Below are 11,320 nucleotides of genomic sequence, written 5' to 3'. Positions count from 1 at the left end.
CTCGGGCGTGGTGGCATGTGCCTGTAAGTCCAGCCACTCTGGAGCCTGAGGCATGAGAATCGCTTGAATCCAGGAGGCGGAGGTTGCAGTGAACCAAGATCATGCCACTGCACTCCAGCCTGAGCAACAAAGCAAGACTCTGTCTTAAAAAAAAAAAAAAAAAATTACTCTGAACTGCGTTCTTCCTGAGCTGAACTCTATTCCTCCAAACTAGGAGCCTTTCTCAGTGCTTTCAACCTTCCCTCCTTCCATTTGTAAGATGGTCACAGATGCTTCATCTTGGTTCATTCATTTAAAACAGCTATTGTGTGCCTACTGCATATACTCAGACAATGCCAGGCACTGGCAATACAATGGGTAAAAAAAAATGTTTTTAAAGATGATCCTGGCCGGGCACGGTGGCTCACGCCTGCAATCCCAGCACTTTGGGAGGCTGAGGCGGGCAGATCACAAGGTCAGGAGATCGAGACCATCCTGGCTAACACGGTGAAACCCTGTCTCTACTAAAAATATTTTAAAAAATAGCCTGGCGTGGTGGTGGGCGCCTGTAGTCCCAGCTACTCGGGAGGCTGAGACAAGAGAATGGCGTGAACCCGGGAGGCGGAGCTTGCAGTGAGCCGAGATCGCGCCACTGCAGTCCAGCCTGGGCGATAGAGCGAGACTCCGTCTCAAAAAAAAAAAAAAAAAAAAAAAGATGGTCCTAATTTCAACACCTTGTATGTTAAGTCTCTGGATAAGCATTACCACCTTTAACAGTGGTTTATACAGTAAAAATTGTATTTTGCCACAAATCTGCAATTTGGGTAGGGCTCAGTGAGGAACGCTCCTGTCTCCACACAGCACTCACAGAGGCAGCTGAACTGAAGGATGAGGAATATGTTTCCAAGATGGCGCCCTCATGTGGCTAGTGAGTTGCTGTTGGCTGTCAGCTTGGGAGTTCGGCTGGGGGCCTCAGTTCCTCTCCACAAGCAATGTGCACCTCCATGTGGCCCTGGCTTTCTCAGAGCATGGTGGCTAGGTTTCAAGGATGAACATCCCAAAGAGAGAGGCAGAAACTGTATTGCCTTTTATGCCTCACCCTCAAAAGTTCCATAACATTACTTCTGTCATACCCAGTTGGTCCCAAGGCAACCACAAATGCCTGCCTAGCTCAAGGAAAGGGGACATAGATTCCGTCTCTTGATGGGAAGAATGTCAAAGAACTCGTTTTAAAACTACCACATTAGGATAAATATACACATTCTATTAGGGATAATAAGTACGGGTAATGGCCATTTCCTGTCTTGGTCAGCTCAGCATAATTAACTAGTAATGAAAGACAAGGATGTTAATTCACTTGGTAGGGCAATTTCTTTCTTTAATTTCCATTCTGAACTCCAGATTCCCAGTTGCCTGCTGAATATTTCGCAGACATCTCACGCTTAATGTGTCCAACATCTGACTCCAGATGTCTTGCTCCTCCTTTAGCCATTCACTTCTCAATAAATGATAACTCCATTCCTCCATCCCTGCACATAGAGGTGCACATTGCACACGGAGAGGAACTGAGGCCCCCAGCCAAACTCCCAAGCTGACAGCCAACACCAACCCACCAGCCACATGAGGGCGCCATCTCGGAAACATACCCCCATCCTTCAGCTTAGCTGCCTCTGTGAGTGCTGTGTGGAGACAGGAGCGTTCCTCACTGAGCCCTACCCAAATTGCAGATTTGTGGCAAAATACAATTTTCACTGTATAAACCACTGTTAAAGGTGGTAATGCTTATCCAGAGACTTAACATACAAGGTGTTGAAATTAGGACCATCTTTTTTTTTTTTTTTTTTTGAGACGGAATCTCGCTTTGTTGCCCAGGCTGGAGTGCAGTGGCGCGATCTCGGCTCACTGCAAGCTCCGCCTCCCGGGTTCACGCCATTTTCCTGCCTCAGCCTCCCGAGTAGCTGGGACTACAGGCACCCGCCACTACCCCGCTGTGGATGCCGTGTGGAGCAGACAGGAGCATTCACCACTGAGCCCTACCCAAAAATCGCAACGCATTGGTTATCTGTTCACCTTATTCCCTTGTCTTCTTAGGTCTTTGATCAAATGTCATCATTTTGATGATGCTTTTCCTTACCATGGTTGCCAAAACTTAACTCTCTCCCCTGCCCTAACAGCATATGAAGAAGCATTTCATATATCTTTCTCTTCATCACTTTTCTCCTGGGCACCATCTGACTCATATGTTTTACTCTTTTATTTGCTTATTGCCTTCCCCTCACAAGAATGTAAACTTCGCAAAGACAAGATTTTTTTTTTGTCTGTCTTCTTCACGGATGAATCCTTAGTGCTCAGTCTAGTGCCTTGTGCATGATGATGCTCAAAGAGTAGTTGTTGAATAAGTGAGTGAATTGAAATTGGCACACTCTGGCAAATAGCACAGAGAAAGGATCAAAAAGGTAGGAAAATGGGAGGAAGGAGAAGGACTTACTAAAATATTAGATACTGGAAAGTGAAACTGCTTTTGCAAAAATTATAACCAAGGAAATTATGACAGTGAAAGAGATCAAACCTAACTGACTCCATCTTGCTTCTAACCTTCAAGCTGTTCTTGTTCATTCCTGGGCATAGGCTGAACTAACCTTGGGAATAAATTTAGTTTATAGTTTAACTCTGAAACAAAATTGATAATAATAACCCTTTCCCAAGACTAACATACTAACTACAAGATTAGAAATTACAGTTTAGGGGCCATGCGACCTCCAGCTCCAAGAGTCTGAACCTCCCCAAACTGCTCCTGGGACTAACATCACTACTGTAAAACCTAAAATCAGTGCTTGAGATATTTTGCAGACCCTGCACTCGATGCACCAGCTGACACCATCCAGACCAGTAATCTGGCTCAACCAATTCTGCAATCCCACCCAGGAACAGAAGACAGCAAGAACTCACTTTGATCTCCTATGATTTCATCTTTAACCCAACCAATCAGCACTCCCCACCTCCGAGCCCCTACACACCAAATTATCCTTCGAAACACCAATCCCTGAATGCTCAGGGAGACTGATTTGAGTAATAATAAAACCTTGTCTCCCACACAGCTGGCACTGAGTGAACAATTCTTTTTTCATTGTAATTCCCGTCTTGATAAATTGGCTGTTTAGGCAAGCAAAGTAAACTCATTGGGCGTTTACAAAATAACCAACATAACAATATATTTTGTTTTTCTTTCTCAAGATCCATTCATAAATGGAATAGCTTTGAATATTCTTAATGGTAGATTGGCTGGACTGAAGTGAAATGTCTATGTTTATGTCAGTTTCCTATGAGAGTTTCCTCTCCATGGGACTGGGAGAAATGGGCTGGAGGACCCGGCACAGAAAAACAGGCTTCTGATAAATTGCCTCCACTGTTTCCATTCATCCTTCAGAACCAGAGGGTTTTATCTATGAGACAGCTCCCCTTTCACGTTTAACGATAGAGCCCTAACAATAAAAAAAAGGAAAGCAATCATTTGATGAAAATTATACCTATTACTGAAGAATTCTACTTGTCTTCTTAGGTCTTTGATCAAAATTGTTCTTAGAAATTATTATAAAAGCTTTGGTGAATTGCACAAAACCCTGGAATACAGATACTTAATAGAGGGAGACAAATGGCAAACTCAGAGAAATAGAAACAACTCAGTAGAATTCAACCAAAGGCACATATAGCCTAGAATCTTATTAAAGATTCAAGAATTCCAGAAAGGTCAGGCATGGTGGCTCATGCCTGTAACCTCAGTACTTTGGGAGGCTGAGGTGGGCAGATCACTTGAGCCCAGGAGTTCAAGACCAGCCTGGGCAACATGGTGAAACCCCATCTCTACTAAAAATACAAAAAATTAGCCCAGCATGGTGGTGCCCACCTGTAGTCCCAGCTACTCAGGAGGCTGAGGTGGGAGGATCATTTGAACCCGGGAAGTCAAGGTTGCAGTGAGCCAAGGTTGCACCTCTGCACTCCAGCCTGGGCAAGGAGACTCTGTCTCCAAAAAAAAAAAAAAAAAATTGGGGGAAAGCAAATCCCTGTTCAAGAAAAAATACCTAAGAGAGATGAGTTCCTGTAGACCAGGAATCTCTGGAACCAGGGCCACACAGCGGGAAGTGAGCAGCAGGCCATCAGGTGAAGCTTCATCTGTAGTTACAGTCGCTCCCCATCACTCACATTACCGCCTGAGCGCCGCCTCCTGTCAGATCAGCCGCAGCATTAGATTTTCATAGAAGCACGAACCCTATTGTGAAGTGCGTATGGGAGGGATCTAATTTGTTCTCTCTATAAGACTCTAATGCCTTCTGATCTCTCACTGTCTCCCATTACCCCCAGATGGGACCATCTAGTTGCAGGAAAGAAAGCTCAGGGCTCCCACTGATTCTACATTTTGGTGAGTTGTATAATCATTTCATTATATATTACAATATAATAATACTAGAAATAATGTGTCCAATAAATGTAATGTGCTTGAATCTTCCTGAAACCATCCTCCCCTCTCCACTCCTGGTCTGTGGAAAAATGGTCTTCCACAAAACCGGTCCCTTGTGTGCCAAAATGGTTGGGGACCACTGCTGTAGACTCCACCTTGGCAATTTCAATGTATTTTTATAATCACATGTCTGGTCACTCCTGGCTCATTTTAAACATGGGCTACTCAAAAGAGCCCTGAATGAATGAATGGAAGGCAGATTCTTCTTCAAACAGAAAGATAATTCAAAAAACATTTGACTCCCAGGAAAGGTTCTCAGCACTGTACCCCCAGAGCTTTCCCCAACAGACGTCAACTTGCGTGCAGTCCCTGGCCTACAGATTCTGCTTCTATTGACTCCACAGTAGGGTTTATGATCTCTTCCCTTTCAATAGGCCACACAGACAGGGGACTAAGAACATTATTCTACATTCTCTTCATGCTATGAAGTGACCTGCCCCATCCCCAATAGACTTCACCGCATAATATAATTTTGTTGAGGCAACAGAATGAGTTTATGCTCCCAATTTTCACTGTGATGTATAGCAGAGCATGGGATTGTCAGAGCCAAGGAGGCTTGTTTGGAACTGAAAGTTGCTAAATTACTAGGAATAATAATAATAATTCCTCTAATGATTTTATTGTCTGAAAAGCAAAAACTCAGGAACAAAGAGGTAAGGAAAGGAAAATACGTATATCATGGTAGTACTCTCTCCCTCTTCTTTCCGAAAGGGGATTAAAGGGAGAATTTTGTTGTCTCAGTTAGAAGAGTGCAGGTGCACCACGGGTCTCAGCTGCAGTGGGCAGAACACATTAGTTGTCCTTGCCCTGCTGAAAGGTGCTTACCTTCTTTGTTTTGTCTTTTGGATATCAAAACTAAAGGGGGCCTTTCTCAGCAGTTATCTAGAAGAGTGGAGGCAAAAAAGTTCAGCAGTACACATCCTGTCACCTCTGCTCTCCAATGACAATTTTCATGGAAGCTTGTGCTTTTATAGTGGAGAAACAATTAGAATTCTCTCATTCTCTCAAAGGAGAGCTAGTGGAAAATTTTTCTTTTTCCTGTTTAAACAGTAGACAAAATTATAAATTCTAACATCAGAAAACTTTGGGGGAAAGCAAAAAAAAAAAAAAAAAAGTAACAGGACACAGATGTTTTCTTTTTTTAAAAAAAGGACAATAGTCATCTAGAAAAGAACCCAGAATTGAAGTCCAAGACAGTTCAGTCTATTATGATGCAAACTGCTCTGAAACCGACATCCTCATTACATCTGCATTTTACTCAAGTAATTTCAGTGCTATCACTGTGTAGTCTGACCACTCATTTTTTTACTGTTTATGCTAATGGGTTTTGTGGGTGGTGGATTAGTTGCATTTTAATGCCCAGAGGCAAAAAGATAAAAATATTCAGATGGCAGTAATGGATGAAAAAGCACCCTGCTGCTGGCAGTTTCAGATACAGAATTACATGACTCTTTTGTAAAATGTGTGTCGCTTTTACCGGTTTAACTGTTAGGTTGGCGCAAAAGTAATGGCAAAAAATGCCGTTACTTTTGTACCAAACTAATATTTTGACAATAACAGCCCCCAATTCTACAGTGGCTTTTCCTAACAATTCAATGTCTCCTGCATAATATTTTTCTCTAAACCATCCTCTACATCTTCTCTAAAATTTCCTAAAGTTGGCCGGGCACGGTGGCTCAAGCCTGTAATCCCAGCACTTTGGGAGCCCAAGGCAGGCAGATCACTTGAGGTCGGCAGTTTGAGACCAGCCTGACCAACATGGAGAAACCCTGTCTCTACTAAAAATAAATAAATTAATTAATTAATTAAAATAAAATAAATTAGCCAGGCATGGTGGCTCAAGCCTGTAATCCCAGCACTTTGGGAGCCCAAGGCAGGCGGATCACTTGAGGCTGGGAGTTTGAGACCAGCCTGACCAACATGGAGAAACCCTGTCTCTACTAAAAATAAATAAATTAATTAATTAAAATAAAATAAATTAGCCAAGCATGGTGGCATATGCCTGTTATTCCAGCTATTCGGGAGGCTAAGGCAGGAGAATCGCTTGAACCCGGGAGGCGGAGGTTGCAGTGAGCCGAGATCGCGCCATTGCACTCCAGCCTGGGCAACAAGAGCAAAACTCCATCTCAAAAAAAAAAAAAAAAAAATTCCTAAAGTTACAGATAAATTTGACAAATGTGTATGATTCCCTACACATAAATCTTTTTAATTTTCATGTATGAGTGGATTTATTTAAGGGAAAGAAGAGAACATGACATTATTTAAAAAATTCTTGGATAGAGGTGGCAAAAGGTTTGAGAGTAAGGGTGAAGATTCTGGGCTTACAGGCCAGCCAAGACTTGGGGAATATTCACTCTGGGCTGTTCAGTGGGTGAGTCTCTCTGTCTTAGCATTATAAAATATTAGATCTTACCCACTACCAATGTATGTTTCCTGGATTGGAAAGAAAGGAAAACTTGGCAGGCATGAATGGCCTCGTTAGATCTCGTCTTTTCTCTCCCTGTAGCAGAGCACAGTCCAGAAAGCAACACAAATGCCTCAGACTTTCCAAAACTTAATGAAGTAATTGTCTGTTCTCAACTACCAGTGTGGAGCCATTTGAGATTAAAGTCAGATGAGCCAGGAGCTCACCCTGCCCTTTTGATACACAACCCAGTGATTTCAAATCATTTCAAGGGCATTAGGGCCCCAAGGGATGTTTAATCAACCCCAACCACAGACGGCAATGGGTTTCTCTCATTTTTTTGGATTAGGGAGGGAGTAGTTGGGTAAGGTAGCAAGATCTTGTAGATGCCACAGTGCTTCTTGTAAATAACTATTTTCCAATCTGAATGGCAAATTGATCCTTGGGATTTTTCACAACGTTTTCTTCTTTTTTTATCTCTTCCATCAAGAAAACCAAGACACTTCCTGCCAACAAACCTCTGTAAAGCAAGAAAGGTCAACATGAAACTTTTAATGGCTTTTTCTTGTACTTCCCAAAGAACATCCCAGGAGGGATTTTTCTATTGTTGTGGAGAAAATGAAGCTACTCTTGTATTTACTGTTGATCGGGATGACAGTGGAGATGGCATTGACCTCAAACCAACAGCTCCTGATAAGATGCTATACACATTCCCAAAACAACACACACACAGACAGAGAGAGAGAGAACAAGAAGGCTGGAGGAGTATGCTGACAACACAGCAGGAGCTAGAAATGTGACCTTTCACATGAAACTTCTTGTTTTTTTATTTTAATTAAAGAAAAACGTTTTTATTTTTATAAAGAAATATTCATATTCTTCCTTGGCTTTAGTTTGAAATGGTCATCATGTCTAAGCATTATGAAAATCACTAAACCAGACCAGAGATAGGATTTAGAACCATCCTGAAATAAATATGTAACCTGAACATAATTAGCTTCATGATATATATATTTCATTTTTTGTGTGAAGGGATGGCATTAACAGAAAAGGGGCAAAAGTTCTTATTAAGTAGACAGCATGTTCTACTGTGAGATGGAGATTGGGGTTATTAATATGAAACCCCATCAAGAAGAGTCTGACAGTTCTTTATACAGGAACAATAAGCCAATATTCTGAGCCCCAGGCTAAAACTTTGGCTTTTGGCAACATAGAGAACTGAAGCTTAATGCTGTTAAGAAAGGAGAATCCAGTTTCAAGAGCACAGGGCAAAAAAATGAGTTCATTGCCCAGGTCTGCCTCTTATGAGTGGACCTCTCTAGAATTCAATTTTACTCTTTCTGAAGAAGAGAAGCAACAAAGATTTAAAGAGATGAGAAAGAAAAGTATAGCAAGAACACCATCAGCTAGGGCACATTATTTTAAAATTGAAACAGTACTGTATTCCTGGTTTTGATGACTGTGCTATAGCTAGGTAAAATGTTACGCTATAGTTATACAGGGGAAGCTGGATGAAGAGTATGCTGAGTACTCTATTCTATTTTTGCACCTTTTTTAAAGTCTTAAATTACTTCAAAATGCCAGCCACAGTGGCTCATGCCTGTAATCCCAGCACTTTGGGAGGCCGAGGTGGGCAGATCACATGAGGTCAGCAATTCAAGACCAGCCTGGCCAACATGGCAAAACCCCATCTCTACTAAAAATACAAAAATTAGCCAGGCATCATGGCAGGTGCCTATAATCCCAGCTACTCAGGAGGCTGAGGCAGGAGAATCGCTTGAACCCAGGAGGCAGAGGTTACAGTAAGCTGATATCTTGCCACTGCACTCTAGCCTGCGTGACAGAGCACGACTCTGTCTCAAGAAAAAAAAAAATCACTTCAAACTAAAAGATTTAAAAAACATTATTATATGGTATAATACCTTAAAAAGGAGTTGGCAGAGACACATGGAAGTCCAGGCACAGTCTGTGTGAAATTGTCTCACGGTCTCTTTTCAAGGTAATCTTTGTGGCCACTGTCATTATTTGTAAATAGTTGAACACAGTAGTCCCCCTTATCTGCAGTTTCACCTTCCAGGGTTTCAATTACCTGTGGTCAACCATGGTCTGAAAACATTAAATGAAAAATTTCAGAAATAACTCATTAGTTTTTAATTGCACGTGGTTCTGAGTAGAAATCTCAGATGAAATCTTATGTTGTCCTGCTTTGTCCTGCCCTGGACAGGAATCATCCTTTTGTCCAGCAGATTCACACTGTAGACACAACCCACCCATTAGTCATTGACATTGTCTGTTTCTGACTCCCAACCTTCATCATCCTTGTGGCTTAATGATCCAGAATCACCCGAAGCAGATGATCCTCCTTCTGACAATAGGTCAGAAGGTCAATATTAGCCTAATGCTAAGTCACAATGCCTACGTCATTCACATCACTTCATCTCAGCACATAAGCATTTTGCCATCTCACATCTCACATCATCACAAGAAGGGTGAGTACATTACAATAAGGTATTTTGACAAAAAGACCATGTTCACTTAACTTTTATTACAGCATATTGTTACAATTGTTCTATTTTATTACGTTATTGTTGTGAATCTCTTACTATGCCTAATTTACAAATTAACTCTCATAGGTATGTATGTATAGGAAATGTCCACTGTGGGTCTTAGAAGGTATCTCCCTCAGATAAGGGGGGACTACTGTATTCTTATAGGGGCTCAATAGTCATTGCCAATGAAGAAAATCTCAAGGTGTCCCTTTGAACCAATTTAGATTGAAATGACATAAAACATAAACTAAGGAAGAAGCAATTCATCAACAACAATGGTATACCAGATAACTTAGAGACTGAGAAAGAAAAGTTAAACTCACTATGTGAATGTATTTTATTAACAGTCTTTTAGGGGAAAATCAATTTGGTTTAAAACAGAAGGAATTTGGTATCTTCAGGCCCTATTCATTTTTGCATGGTCTTTGTAATCAGCTTTCTGGCCAGTCTGCTGTTTACTTTCAACCATCGACCATGTCCCCTTCTATGCACTGATTCTGAAATTTCATTAATGTTTACCAGCTCTCTCACATGGCAATTATGTTAAGTATTTTTCATAGAAGACTTTAACATATCATTTTCATTTTCTGAACTATTAGCCTTTTATCAACTCCCAAAATTATTTGATTTGTGTTAAGAAAACACATATATTTTATTCTAAATACTCTTATACAGAGGTACCATGTAATAGTTCCTTGGCATTCTCAGTTTTCTAATTATTAAAAGTTTATACTCAACATTAAATGCATGTTCTGTTGCCCCAAATTGTGGTACCACAAGTCACCTGGGAACAGAAATACAGGTCAGTGCAGAGGCTACAGAAAAGAACAAAAATGTTCTTTTATAACATTCTCCAAACCTTTGGACAGCAGAGGGATCATTACCTTATTGTTGAAACATTTGTAGGCAATAACTAAATAAATGGATGAAAAGAAGCAAATTTCAAAAGCCTTGCTGGGATTACAATGCCTGCTTTTTGCCACTAGGAGGTGCTCTGAGGGCAATAGGAAGAGGAAGGGCTGATTGAGTTGCTTGGTCTCCACCAGGCTTGCAGAAAATTGACAAAATGGGCAGATAAAGCAAAAAAGAGCAAAAGCCACAAGACTCCTTAGGCAGCATGAGCCAATGGATAGCATTAAAAGTGGAGAAACTGCCAATCAGCCAATATTTGCAAAATTAGTTGCAATAGACTGAATTTTGTGTTCCTCCTAAAAATTCATATATTAAAATCCTGGCACCCATGATGACTGTATTAGGAGGTGGTGCCTTTGGGAGGTGAGGCCTTTTGGGAGCGACTGCCCTCATGGATGGAATTAGTGACCTCATAATAAAGACCAGAGAGAGACAATGGGGAGGAGAGTTCCTTTGTCTCTTGGGCCATGTGAGGACACGGTGAGAAAGCCATCTGTGAACCAGGAAGCATGACCGCACCAGACACTGAATTTGCTGGTGCCTTGATCTTGGCCTTCCCAGACCTCCAGATCTGTAGGAAGTAAATTTTTATTGTTATATGCCACCCAGTTAGTTTATGGTAGTTTGTTACAGCACCCTGAATGGCCTAAGGCACTAGTCATTTGAATATTCTGCTTAACAGCTATAATCACATTTGGATTACCATTATTATACTTTAAGTTCTAGGGTACATGTGCACAACATGTTCTAGGGTACACATTGTGCACATGTGCCCTAGAACTTAAAGTATAATGACAACAATTAAAAAAAATAAAAAATTTTTAAAAAGAGAGAGAAAGCAGGAACATTTAATTTGTATTGAATAACATTTGGTCTTTCTTTAGCTATTTAGTAGAATACTATGCTTTACAATGCATTTGTGTGATTTGTTCCTTCATTTAATGAACATTTATTGAGTCC

At 41.1% G+C, this 11,320-nt stretch overlaps 1 long non-coding RNA gene across 1 annotated transcript; it reads right to left on the bottom strand.

The window, feature by feature from the left end:
• Positions 1-7,161: 7,161 nt before the first annotated feature.
• Positions 7,162-10,772, bottom strand: LOC129052436 (uncharacterized). The gene is made up of 3 exons (XR_008517479.2): positions 10,333-10,772; positions 8,822-9,005; positions 7,162-7,419 (listed from the first exon to the last, which is right to left on the bottom strand). It is a non-coding gene; the product is annotated as an uncharacterized LOC129052436 (long non-coding RNA).
• Positions 10,773-11,320: the final 548 nt, after the last annotated feature.

This window comes from Pongo abelii, chromosome 22 (genome assembly GCF_028885655.2).
Source record: "Pongo abelii isolate AG06213 chromosome 22, NHGRI_mPonAbe1-v2.0_pri, whole genome shotgun sequence".
Lineage (NCBI taxonomy): Eukaryota > Metazoa > Chordata > Mammalia > Primates > Hominidae > Pongo > Pongo abelii.
The sequence above is the reverse complement of the archived record's forward strand: the minus strand, read 5'-3'. Positions and strand labels throughout refer to the sequence as shown.